Here is a 12047-nt window from a genome sequence, read left to right as displayed (position 1 = left end):
CAGCACGCAATGAGGCAACCAACCCAGGGCTGCTGCTTCTTTGTGGCCTCCCTGTGAGTCACCCTGAGCAGCTCCTGCATGGTCTTCACTAGCTTTGAGTTGATGCAACAGGAAGGCCGTCACAAGCTCTTTGGGCTGCAGCTGGGCTCCAAACACTGCCCAGCAGTGATTTTTGTCTAGTCTTCCAGAAGTTTTTGCTGCCAGCAAATGGGCCAAAATGCCCTCATCTGCAAGCACATCACTTCCAAAAAACATATGGGGGCAAAGCAAGAGATGAAGAAACAGATGAGTGCACACCCTTCGAGAATCGCAGTCCTCCTTGTCTGCACTGCATCTCTGCTAGTCCAGGTCAGCTCAGAAATATATCTGCCAGGTTTCCCAGATGTTTAAGCATGTCTGCTCAGGCAAGTTGCTTGATGAAGCGCAAAAACTGTCCCCGTTGCCCTACATCTCCTCTCGGGAAGCAGTTATCCTTGGGCTTTCGGCTTTTGTCACCAGCTGGTTGCATTGGAAAAGATGTAGATATTGGCAACAGCTCAAGGGGGGCATGGGTTGAGGTGCTGGTGTGATTTATTAGCACCGATAGCTGGGGTGAGGTCTCAAAGGCATTGAAATCAGAACATTAAAGCTGTTGCTGATCCGTTCTTGGACTTTGCTCCCCCAAGGCAGAGGCATCTGATCTGCTGATGCACAGCTACTGAGCTGCCATAATTTAGGTCCACAGATAAGTTTAGATGCTTTATTTTTTTCTGATCATCTCTCCAGAGTAGTGGTGCTCCCCTACAGGAATTTTCCTTCTTCCTCATACTTCACAATTGGTAGTTTCTAAGTTAAAAAGTTTTCTTGACAAAATTATTTGGGAGAATCAACCAAGACTGTTGGTTGTCTATCCTCCTATACCTAATCTTTTACTGGTTCTTGAGTTATCTAAGTGTAAATTAGCTTTAGTACCTCTGCACTCTATGACTAGACCAGCCATGTACCCTGATCAACTAGTTCAGGAGCACTTGATCTGAGTAAGAAGCTCAAGACTGAATTGATTTTTGGAAATGGTGGTTCTCAGAACAAGCTTCTTCTCTTCCTTCTGCAATGAAGTCAAGTAGTATTTTGCTCCAAATGGCTGAGCAGCCCTCTCTCAGATTAGGTGCTGCAGTTCATAGGTTGAGTACTTCTCTCGTTCCTGTTTGAACTTATTTATAACAAATTTAAGAGGCTGCATCACTTTATTTCTAAATTCCCCACAAAATCTGCAGTACTAATTAGAGGATAGTTATCCCAGCTGGTAACCTTTTATCTTTGCTGGATACTTCCATTTACCAGCAAGGCAAAAAACCAGATTACTGCCGTCACTACCATTACAGCAATCAAATGTTGCAGACTGCCAAACACAATTCCTCCCCCCTGCCCCCAATAAAAATCTTTTCTTTTAATGGGACTAAATCTTTCCAAAGCACATTTTCCTTCTGATGTGAATAAGTGGTTTGAAACAGAGGCATACACATGCCTATGTGATGTCTTTTTTAACATCAGATTTCTGGGCTCCAAGGAAACCAAGCATGCACACAATATACAGAATGACAGAGGGCAAGGTGGGGTGTTTTACTGTACTACAGCAACACTCTTATCTATTCTGGGCTGTTGGATACCATTTTGAGATGCCTACTGGTGGCAATATCTTCACATTGGTCTAATGTTAGGAAAACCATCACACTGCTTTCTGAGGTGCCTCGCAGGAGGCATCTTCTCCTGTTTGCCACAGGCCATCATAGGAGGAGGTTCAGAGAGGAAAAGCAGTGTGGACCTTCGGACTTTAGGAAGAATGGTGGGCACTGCAGCAGTTAATATCCCCACCTTAAACAAAGAAAATTGTGCTGCTTAAACACTCAGAAAAAAATGAAATCATAAATCTTGTTTCCAAAATGCTTCCTGGAGAGGCCTGCTGCCATGTCACAGTCCCAGGACCACCTGGCAGAGGGGATCCCAGGGCACAGGGCTCACAGCACAGATGGTCGGGGGGTCCCCTCCTCCCCAGGACCCAGTGGAAGGCTCCCCCTCTCCAGAGTCACATCAGTTGCATTCAGTAAGTGCACTGTGAGTGCATTTTATTTAGCAAGAACAATACGAAGGCTGTGTCTGGGCACAGAGTAGTACAGTATTCACATCTGAGAAAGCTTTTCTGTTGTCGTTGCTGTTGTTGTTTTGCTCTATTTTCTGACCAGGGTGAAGAACAATTCTGAACTCCTTGAGGATGCTTTCAGAGCCAAAGTTGTTTTCCCTCTGGTTCCACCCATATGAAAATGGAGTAGTTTTTTAACCAAGCAATGAGCACAGGCAGGTCAGCTGCTTGAAACTCCTCCTGCCAGGAGGCAGCTGCCCAGGCTCAAACAAAAGCCTCCTTGCAACTAACACTCTGAGTGATAGAGAAGAACAGAATGAGAATGTAAAACAGGGGTTTTAAAATGAGGAGCCACACTTGAGCTTGGCCCTACAGTACCCCTGCTAAAGGACAGAAATTCGTTAATGTGCTGTGGAGAGAGCTACCCAGAGGTTACCTTTAACCACGATCTTAAAGGAAAAAGCTGTAGTGGAAATGGAGAGAGGGAAAAAGCAACACATCTAGAATGTGCAGCCTCAGTTCTAAGTATGCTAGGGTAAAGAGACACAAAAAAGGCCTGGTTAGCTCTGTCCAAAAGAGTGAAGGGAAATAAAAAAGGACATTTACAAGTATCAAGCAAAAACAGACTGCATGAAGATTCTGAAATGCAAAATATTAATTTATATATTGGGTTTGCTGTCATCAAAAAGAAGAGGTAGTTTTAATGTCTTGGCTCAAATTATTTATGATGAGTAAATGGATATACAAATCATGTACAATCATTCATTCTTTCACTCAAAATAATAAAAAGAATGATGAAGAGAAGAACAGTCTGATTTAGTCTGATTTCCCATATAACACTGTCTGTTTATCCAGGCCATTAGCTTGTGGACTGAGGTGTCCTATTCCTAGATGTCTCCCAGAGCACATCTGGAAAAAGCCCTTTCCTTTTCTTGGGACCTAGTAGCTGGAAACAGACTAGACAAAGCTTTTTCTACATTTTCCCAAGAAATCCAGTCCAGAGAGTGCTTGCTTTGTGAATCACATTGTTTTCTGAATCCAATGACTGCTGGTACCACCCCTGTAATTCAGTACTGGTTCAAAAGTTTGATGGGTCCTCTAGTCTCAAAAAACTTTCAGAAGCTCCCTGGGACTCTTCCCCATGTTCAAAGGAAGATAGCAGGAGCTGGGCCAGAGAACATCTCCCTCTACCACACACTCCTATTTCAGAAATAAACAAACTTGTGTAATCCCAAAGAACAACAAATCTCCACAAGCTCCAGTCCTTTGACACCAATCAATACCAGAATGAACATGGCACTCAGACACTGCTGGTTTGTTTTGCTGTGTTTGGCACCTGCATTTCCAACTGCCTTTCTCCTTGATTTTAGGTACTTTCACATTAACAGAGTTTTCAGGGGCTACAATTCTGAAAAGAGGTGTGTGCAGATTTACTTTCATAACACAGTGAGGTACAAAGGACGAACAGTAATTTATTTAACACGGACAGTAATGCCTGTCTGAGGTTTACTTGGTGAATCGCTTATTGTAGGCAAAGTGTTAATTATTTGGATATTTCAAGGAAATAGGCAGGCCTTGAGGAAGCCCTCCTATTTGTCTGACACTAGAAGCCAACATTTGTCATCAGCAACAATCGCGAATACAGCTTTATAGTGGAGTTTCTTGTGTGTATTAAGTGGATTGTGTTTAATCCCTTGATGACATGCAAAATGACATTAGTCACTATCACTTACATAATGAATCACTATAGAGTCAGCCTCCATGAACACAGACTCTGGCTGTGAAGAACATGTCCTTTCAAATAAAGGGACACAGACTGCTCTGATGAGTGTAATGGGGAAGATAGAAGAGTTTTGCCCTCTGTTTTACTATCCTGCCTGCAGAAGAGTTTTACCAAGACAATTGGCAGTCCCCAAGAGCTTCTGCCCTTAAAACCTACTGGAAAAAGTTTTGTTTAAAAGCAGATTGTGCCTGTAATCTGTTACATGTGTCCCCTCCACCTCACAACTGTTCTGCTGGTGGCAGATGGCACATAGGAACAAGAGGTGCAAAGTACTGCCTCAGAAATAATAGCCATTAAATCATAAAATGGCTTGCTTTGGAAGGGACCTTAAACATCCTCTAGCTTCAGATCCCCTGCCTGGGCAGGAACATCTTCCACTAGACCAGGTTACTCATAGTCCCAACCAACCTGCCCTTGAACACTTCCAGGGACAGGGCATCCACAGCTTCTCTAGGCAAACTCTTTCAATGTCTCACCAAAACCAACACAAGCAAACTCTGTTGGCATTGGCATGGGATTTAAGATGCTGCTTTGGAGGAGCTCATGAGGGGTCTTTCATATCTCTTAGTGGCCCACCTGTGTCAGCAACCCTTCATTTCACATGTACCAGTCTTCCTGGAGTCCTGCAGGAGTGCAGCTGTAAGTAGCTTCCTCATGGCTCCTCAAAAGTTTGGAGTTTAAGAGCTTCAGCTTGTCATCTTAAAGAGTTCCTGCCCCAGTGTCCCTCACTGACTTTATCCTTGTCTATGAGAAAATGAAAGAAAGTAAACTTCAAAGAAATAGGCACATCCACTGTCTGACTACCAGCAGCACAGCAGCCTCAATCTCACAAATATATATGAACATAGACAACTCCCACATTCTTGCCCAGTGCTCATTACCTTCCTGACTCACCAGAACAACTCAGAAATAATTTAGGGATTCAATAAACTCATTAAGTACTTCCATTTACAATTTAGGATGCTATAATCTGGTCCTGATTATTTGCATAAATTAAATTCTTCTGACTCATATCTTACCTGTTTCTTTCAACCCTTTACTTAGGGGATTTACATTATTTTCTAATTGTACGTACTCAAATTTTCTTATTCAAGAGGGGTTAAAGTACCACAATAATTTTAAAGATATGATTAATGGTTTGCCCTTTCTCATTATTTGGTCAATCTCTCATTCTTTTCTAGTTCTATGACAATCTTAAATCAGGATAAAAAGGGCTTTCATTGCCTTTAGTTAAAGCTATTGCTGCTGTTGTATTTGTACTGTGGTGCACCTTTAGTAGCTCTGTGCAAGGCACCTTCAAGCGAACATGATCTCTACTCTGAAAGGTTCAAACCTAAGGGCAGACAAAGAAATAAACTGAAGTTTAAATGAGGGAGACAAAAATACAGTCAAACCACAAAGCAATTTGTTGCTCTGCAGCTGGAGGCTGTTTCTGAAAAAGTGTCAGTTTCCAAAGTTCTCCGTATTCAACAAAACTCTCAAACACAGCATGTAGTTTAGTGTAGAAGTGGACTTTTATTGAATAAGAATGAACTTGGACTCACGAGTGTCCTATTTGCTGAGTTGAGGGCTCACACCATTCAGATTGAAGTCAGTGGGAGAACTTAAATGTGCAGGATACAGTACCCGGGGACTTTAGATAAAGAATATTCAAGTCATGAAACTTGAGATTTGAGGTCCTCACGAGACAGGTGAACACTCATTACCTTTAAAAAAAAAGGACCAATGAACTGTCTTGTGATGATGGATAAAAGTAGAACACTTGGTATCTAAGTCAAGCAGGAACATGACTGCAGCAGGCTTATGTGCCCTGAGCTAACAGTATAGACTATGTCTATAACACTTGAAAACCAAAGAAGTAAGCAACCTAAATGCATTTTTTCAAGGTTCTTGTGATTTTTAAGTTGATGTCAAGATTTGGAAGGTTTGAATCAAGAAGAGAGTTTATCTGTGATGGATTTTGCAGGAGGATGAAGTGGGCATAGGCATGCCAGATGCACCTTGGAAGACCGAGCTCTTCTGTCAGTCCTGGGGACAGGCACTGCCAGGCCACAGCACGATGGGCCTTCTCACGCTTCTTTCTCAGCCACGTTCCAGGTTATAAATGCTCAGCGGTCTATATGACAGAAAGCAAAGTAATTCCCCCAGGCAAAGCAGGCTGAAGGCCACAGGGGCTTTTCCTTGTCTCTTTCAGCTCTTGGGAGAGGCTATGCTCCAAACCTGCCCTGAGTCAGGGACTCCTTCTTTTTTGTGCTGTACCCTTTGGGACAGCTCACAGGTCCATCACATGGCCCCAAAACCTTTCCAGCTCTTGGCTGAATGAGACCATTTCATGGTTTCTGAAATACTGGGCACACCTCTTCGTCTCCTCTGCTCTACCTACCCTGGGTCCTTGTGAGACCTAGATATGTGGTTCCAAGACATCCCATATATCACACATATCTCTGTGGACTTTCCAGTCCTGAGGATGGGATTATTTTACACATCTTGCAGACTATGCTCCTGTTTAGATACTTGGGTAGGACAGTCACTGTTTAGCAGTAGTATATCGTCACCTGATGTCCAGCTGTTATCTCCAGCAGACCCAAAGCTTTTCCTCTTGGGCTGTTAACCTCTATTACCTGCTCACTTGAACCTTCACTGCTGAAATCCTGATGATAAGTCATACATGGAGTATCCTGTCTTATCTGATTTTATTTCCTCATTCTATTAAAATATAAGCTTGTATAGTATTTGAGGCTTCAAGAAATTATTTCTTGTTTTCTTGCATAATCTTTCTTTTTATGTTCTTTTTTATCCTTCTGAATTTGAATTCAGAAGTATAAATTTGGTCTATAAAAAGCCATTCCTGTCATAAAGAACAAACATAGTCCACATAAAGGAAATAGAAAAGAGGTACTGGATTTATTATTTACTTTTCAATTCGAATTATTTTTCATATGTCAAAGAAACAGCAAATTAGCATACGGGTGGGCTTACTGGTACAATGAACCCAGAAAGCAAAACCATATTTTGCTACCAGAACTACATTATGCGTTTTGTCTTCTCTCACTATTTTTCATGCTGAATTTCTTCACTTGCACTCAGGGTGGAACCAAGTTATTAAATGGAGCCTTACTTACATAAGAAGCATATGACAGAGCATTTTAGCAGCTCCTGTAAGGTCGTTAAAAGGGGTGAGTCTCTATATGAGCAAAACAATCTGACTGGGAGACCAAATAGAAAGACAAAGATGAGATTTCAGATGCTTCCTCCTGTGTGTGCTGATAATGTGTTTGTTTTTTGAAATGGGGGTTACCAGCAGTGTCAGCCACACACAAAGACTGAGGGCAGATCAGTTCCAGTGAAAGAGATTAGCATAGTTCTTCTGAGGTTGGTGTGTTCAACCAAAAATAAAATGAAAAAAGCAACAAGAATTTGAAGTGTGTCATGAATATCTTTTGTACTCTCTAGCCCTTAAGCAAATAATTGAAAAGCAACTCTAGTTATGAGTCATGATATTTCTTTAACAATGAGAATTTATTCTTGATGCCTGAAATGGCATTATTTAGTTAGATATGGCACACTCCTTATCTATATCTTTTTTGTGAAGTTATAGAGATGCACCAAAGGATGTTTAAATTCCTTTGCGATCCATCCATAAGCCCACTTAAGGTACACTGCATTAGCTATTCTAACAAAAGGAGTTTTCAGGTGCAGTATCAAGTCATCAGTGCAGTGCTGCTTTCTATACAGATTTTTCAGCTAAGCTGAGAGAGTGAAGCTCAGTAAAGCTGAGTGACTTACTCTTGATTAGATTGCACCTTGAAATCCATGGCTCAGCTGGTTTTAATTTTTTTTTTCCAGCACCAGTCGCAATAACATGAAGGTGCTTTAAGGCAGAACATGGAAACTTTTGAAGGATCTGCACAATATGACTGAAGAAGGATGAAAAAGTACCTATACATCTGACCCTTGGACAACCCTTGGCAGTTCTGGGTGAGCTGGTTCACAGCAGAAGAATAGTAAGGACTCCAAATGGGTCTTCATTGTAAAGATGTAGATAGTCGAAGAGCTGAAATGTGGTGTTTGAAAAAAATAAGGAACAGTTTTGTTGCTGGTGAAGGACACTTTAGTATTTGTGACATCTCTTATGGATCTATGGTGGATGCCTCTTGCCTACACTGCCCAGCATTTGGTAGCCAGATAACTAGCCACGCAGTTCACATTGTTTATCACAGACAAACTCTTTAGCAGAAAGAAGTCCATGCTGGAATGGAATATTTCAGTTGGAAGGGACCTACAATGAGCATTTGGTCCAATTGCCTGACCAGGTAAGGGCTGAAAAAGATTAAAGCATGTTGTCAAGGGCATTGTCCAGATGTTTGTTATGGCAGTGCCATAACAATCCCAAATCAGCTGATTGTTTATCACAGTACCTGTGAGTCCCCCAGTAACAGGGACTTCAAAACACCAGCACTTGGTGAGAGCATATCTGTTGGGAGTTCACATCATTGGAGCTTTTAGGATATTATGACTTTGCTGCTGACAATAGTATGGCTTCGTGTACTCTACTATACAGTAATCCCCTCAGAAATATCCCCAGGATTACATTTGCCCACAGCTTTACTAATTTTTCTGTGACTGGGAAAGAAAAAAATTGTATGGTGGTGTTTTTGATCAAGCTAGGTTATAGGCACAAAGGCCTGAAGCTCTTGCAACGTTGTGCAGTAGTTAATGCACAGACAGTCCTCATGTGCTCTGCCAGGGCAGGATAAGGTTTCTTTTTTTGGCTTGTAGGTACAAGTGTCACCTGTAAGGATGGTGACTGCCTGCAAGACCAGCTGGCCCTGAACTGAGGTACACAGTCACTTAAGACAGAAGAGTGCCATGTGTGTAAAATCAGATCGATTTTACACACAGTGTAAGAAAACTTCTATAGTGTCCTGGAAAGCTAGTCTCTCTTGCAACCTCTTGCAGGGAGACTGGGATGGGATGAGGACACCCTCATCCAAATCTACAGTGTCTATCACCTCCATCTCCCCTATGCCATTTCCAGGAGCAACCATGGCAAGTCAGTCTGTCTGTTACAGCTCACCTCATTCCCTCTGTTTTCTAGGAAAAATAAAACTACAGACTGATGTCAGCTCCTTAGTTCAGGGGAAATAAGACTCACATACTGCTATGCAGCCAATAAACTCTGAGTTGACAGCACTACAGGTTTAGAATCAGGGAGCCACTCACAGCAGGGTGAGTGATCTTTCGATGTAAAGCACCATGCACATTCATGTATGGTCTTCAAAAGAAGGCTTCTTGGTGTGTCTTATAACTTCTGTAGATGGTAGGTCCTTTTATGAACATGCAGCAAACTGGCTGTAAAAGGCCCTACCCATATGTGGCTTGGGCCACCTTTATTTCAGCTTTTATCACCCAGGAGAATGTGCTGGTCTATGCCTGTTTTGTGATCCTCAGCTCCTCCTGTCAACTCCTCTTATCACTTAACTGTAGTGTAATCAGTTGTCATGTAGTTATGTGTTTATGGCATATACATTATACTTCCTTGGAGATAAGAAATGGTTACTGACATGCACACCTTCATTAACTCACTGACAGAGGAGGAATAGTGAATACAACTGTCAAGGTAAAATGACAGAATGTATCAGCATTAGGGTGATCAAACAATGCAGGCAAATACTGTCTATAAACATAAACCTGTTACAACAGCAGTACTTTATGACTTTTGGCAGCCACAAAGTCATCAATAAGATTCTAAAAGCTCCAGTGACATGTGAACTCACTTTCAATAGATACACTGTCAGAGCAATTTAATTTGCTTTGTGGTGGTGTCACTCTTTGTTGGAGAAGGACCTTTCTCACCCTCAGAGTTCATTAATGGCAGTGTCAAAAACATTCTTATTGCCATGACAACATGAAAGAAAGTTGAATGGAGACCACTGGATAGCAGAAAGTAGATATTGCACGTGGCTGTACTTGGCAGGCAGGTTCATACCAAGCAAAATGCTGCTCTTTCCATAATGTATTAAGGTGAGTTCAATGTGCACAAGCAGCTTCTGAAGTTTGGAATGTGTCTTTCTGGGCATATATTTTTTTAACAGACACTAATTTCTTAATCATTTTTGCACCAGAAAATTAAGAAAAACTACTCAATGGTTTATGTCTAAAAATCTGCTCAGTTTTATCACTTACAGATGGAAGTACCTTTTGGACCATTTTCGTCCATGTCGTTTTCTTTCACAGCAACGATGACCTTATTTGTACCGTTGGGCAGTGGTTATGGCTGCTCTTTTACTCTGCAGTATAGTCACACAACCAACATTTGATAGAGTATTAATGGTAAACACAACTCTGGGTTAATGATTTTTACGGTCTAATTATTTTTTCTGTGGCAATGAGATTCCCTTTTATCACTTTGTAATTTTCTCTCTGCAAGACTCAATGACTGAAAAAGTGGGTAAGCCCAGATGTTTGGTGTCCCAGGCTGGAGCAGCAAAACGCAGATACATACTGAATTATCCAAATAAGAATTGAACTAATTCCAATTAACTGCATTTCCTTTGTCTTAGCCATTGATTTTCCCTTATTCTTGAATACCCAACTTCACTTCTCCAGATCATCTGCTGCTTTATATGTTGCTATCATACTCTCACTTTTCCTTGTTTCAAAAGCAGACGATCTCAATCTTTTAAAACATGGTTTCTGCTGAATATTTTAACACACTCCCAGTCATTCCCATCACTCTGTGCTGAAGCTGACATAGATCTGCTTCATAGATTGTCTCTTGAGACTGTGAGCACCCAGTCCTGCACTTCATCTTCCCCACAGAGTCACACTGCTGACCACATAAAAGCATTCCTTCTTTTTCCATGCCTTCACTGCCTGTGAACTCATTTCATTCTTTGGACTGTGACTATACACATCTGTCCACCACCACATCCAAGTCCCCTTCCTAACCTGACATGGGCAGAATGGTGTAAGGTTAATGAGCAAATCGTGTTTCCCTCTCCAATTAATAGTATTTTGCATTTGTTGACACTGAGCTCCACCTGTCATTTTGCTCCCTATTGTTCAGTTCTCTGGAGCTCCAAACAACCTTCCCCCCTCATGACAGGCTCCAAGAATATTATTCAAGAGATCAGTACTTGAGTACTCTACTCGAAATCTTTTTCTTTGTTGGAATTGGATTCATCTGATTCTTTATTTTCTATTTCTTGGCTTTTGCTCCCAGACAACACCAAGCAATCCCAATTGCTTCTCCAAACAGAAACAAGACATGTTTTTACATGTTCTAAGGAATCTTTTAACCCACTTTTTGAAAACTAAAATTCATTGATTTTTAATTGTTTACACTGCTTTGCAGTTTTACATTGCATTACTTACAGATTCAAAAATTCTAATTGATTAGTGAGACACAATTTACCATTGCAGAAATTGGTGAATTGCCTTTTTCCATTAAAATCTCCCTTTTAATAACTTTTTCTTAATGTTGCCTCTTTTAGAGGTATGAGACATGATTTTAAAAGCTATTATTACACTTTTCAGCAGCAGAAGCCTGAGAGTATTAGGAAAAGAAGAAGCAGTTCCAGGCCAGCCTTTGATATGTCAGTGAGATACTATTCCAGTGCTCTTTGCTGGGTTCATCTACTGACTGCATGTTGATTAATCAAATTCTTAGAATATTAAATTCTGCTAATTTATCATGTACTCAAAACACAGATTTTAATTCCTCACACAGGTGCAACATTTTTTCAACATAAAATGCAACATGAGAAGCAAGAGGAGAAGTAGGGAACTGAAGAGAAGCATCACCATTGAAAGCAGGGTCATGAGAAGGCTCCCAGAACCCAAAGACTAGATTGAACATTGCAGATACATTCACATCCACCATCTTCCTTCTCAGGTGTAAATTCTCTACTCATGTTTCATCATTCTTACTTCATCATCCTATTTACCAAAGAAAAGGGAAATAGGTATGTAAGATACAGCACCTTGTCTTGTTGGAGATAGACATCCCATTCATCCCACCTTTGCTGTGCACATGTCCTGCAGCACACCTTGGGTCTTGGTGTCTCAGACTGGAGACCCACCAAGGTGTGCTACAGGGGTCTGAACTTAAGGGCTTGTCTTAATACCTCCCACAAGTAACTTCTC

The sequence above is a fragment of the Corvus brachyrhynchos genome, unplaced genomic scaffold, assembly GCF_000691975.1.
Source record: "Corvus brachyrhynchos isolate BGI_N302 unplaced genomic scaffold, ASM69197v1 scaffold12, whole genome shotgun sequence".
NCBI lineage: Eukaryota > Metazoa > Chordata > Aves > Passeriformes > Corvidae > Corvus > Corvus brachyrhynchos.
Note: the sequence above shows the minus strand (reverse complement) of the source record.